Below are 2,502 nucleotides of genomic sequence, written 5' to 3'. Positions count from 1 at the left end.
TTTGTGTATGATATCCTTGATGTCATCTCATAACTCCTCTAGTCTTCATTATATTAAAATGCATTAAATCTATGCTTGATTTTTTTCTCTAAATTTAGTAATGGTATACTCATGTTTGCACTTTGCCTCTCATGGACTTGTTTTAATTTTCTTTAGCTTTAACTTGTACTTGTTTATAAACAATTGATGATTGATTCTGCAGTCAGCCCTGGCCTTGCATGATTAATGATACTGAGCTTTTCCATCATCTCTTTTCCCTGTTGTAGTCTATCTGATTTCTGTGTATGCCATCTGGTGAAGTCCATATGTATTGTGTATGTATGTTATTGAAAACAGATATTTTCATAAATTGATGCACTTAACAAAACTCTATCATGTTATCTCTGAATTAATTTCTTTGCGTTCAGATTTTTCATCTATCTCTTCTTACTCTTTGTTTCCAATTTTCACATTCCAACACTGTAATTGTTAATGAATTCTCATTGCATATTTTATAAATTTCACACTGCAGACATTGTGAAAAATCTTCAGTTAATTTATATTTGGTATTATAATTTCACATAATTTTTAATAGTAGTCATACTAGCTGGCTTTCCTTGTGGGGATATAAATATGAGCTTATCATGGCCAGGACTATAATTTAGGATAGATTTTGAAATGTTCTATTTGACTATGAATGTGATGCCATTATTCTTTAACTAACCATTCTTGCCATAGTAGAGTATATCCTTGTCCTATTCAAAATAGCCAATATTATTCTATTTGAGCTCACAATGTCTTTGTTGTACATCTTTAAGTGATTCACTTCATTTGACAGCCTCCAGTTTTCTTTGATTTATCTTTCATATATTCATGTTACAATTATAGTGTTTATTATAATTTTGGGCATTGCCACAATAGTAAATAAAGGGTCCCAAAGCTTTATTGCATCCACATCATTGAGGTTGACTCTACTTGAGGAGTCCTGATATGGTGCTGAATGATCACAGTGAACATCAAACAGTGAACATCAAAGTATGTGGCTTGGAAATCTTATATAGCGTTGCTGTGAGTTGGAACTGACTAGACAGAATTTAGGAATAACTACTTGAAGAGGTTGCCTTTTCCCAGTTCTATTTTGAGCTCCTATAAATGTAAAGTGGCAGCATCAATGGAATCAAGCGTGGCAACAATAGTGAGGTTGGCCCAGGATCAGGCAGTGTTTCATTCTGCTGTGCATAAGGTCGCTATGCCGGCTCGATGGCACCAAACAACAACAACATAAACGTAAAGGGCTCATAGCTTGGCACTTTGTAAGATAAGGTTTTATTGCTATGCATAAAGTTTTCACTAGCCATCTTATTCAGAAACAAATTGCCAGATCCTTTTTTTTTTACAGATTATCTTATTCTGTAAAGTCTCTGAAATCTGTCCACCGTGGGTGACCATGTTGGTATCTGAAAGAAAAGTGACAAAGTTTCCAGTATCACAGCAATATGCCAGTCACCATACTATGACAACTTGACAGACAAGTATTGGAAATGCGTAACAGTTCTAAAATGGCAGAAACAAGAGATTAGAACAATAGAAATGTTTCTAGACAAAGACCTTGAAATAGATGAAGTACATGACTTAATGAAGCTCAGCAGCTCTCAGGATGATGAAACAAATAAAATCACACATTGAAACATAATAGTAAAACTGACATAATTTAAAAATAAATAGAAAAATCCCTAGGGAAAATGACATCTCATCTTTAAAAGATGAACAATAACATTAACAGCTAACATTTCAAATCATCTAAGCTCAAAAGCAATGAAATTATATCTCTAATGAGTCCTGCTGTGGCACTGTGGGATAAGCACTGGACTTTTAGCCTCAAGGTAAGCAGTTCAAACCAACCAGTGGTTCCTAGGAAACCCGATATAAGGTTGCTATGCTTCAGAACCAATTCAACAGCATGTAACAAAAACAATATGCCAAAAAGAACCAATTGTCAACCTGGAATACTTTAAAGATAATTTAAGAATTTTAACCCTATAAAATATTGACCAAAAATAAAAGAAAGATGAATGCATTTTTTTTAAGAATTCAAAAGAAAATTATTATCAGATTTAAATTTCAGAGAGAGTATGGTGCTAGGTTGTTGTTGTGTGCTGATGAGTCAGCACTGACTCATAGTGAATTTAGGCACAGCAGACTGAAACACTGCCCGGTCTTGTGCCAACCTCACAATTATTGCTAGGCTTGAGCTCATTACTGCTGTCACTGTGCCAATTCATCTCGTTGGGCCTCCGTCTTTTTCACTGACCCTCCACTTGACAAAGCATGATGTCCTTCCCAAGGACTAGTACCTCCTAATATTTTGTCTGAAGTATGACAGACGAAGTCTAGCCATCCTGGTTTCTAAGGGGCATTGTGGTTGTACTTGTTCCAACATAGATTTGTTTGTTTTTTGGCGGTCTATGGTATTTTTACAGCTGTTTCTCTTCATTTTGATTTATGGCCCATCAGCAAATGAAA

The sequence above is a fragment of the Chrysochloris asiatica genome, unplaced genomic scaffold, assembly GCF_000296735.1.
Source record: "Chrysochloris asiatica unplaced genomic scaffold, ChrAsi1.0 scaffold00011, whole genome shotgun sequence".
NCBI lineage: Eukaryota > Metazoa > Chordata > Mammalia > Afrosoricida > Chrysochloridae > Chrysochloris > Chrysochloris asiatica.
This window is presented reverse-complemented; position numbering follows the sequence as displayed.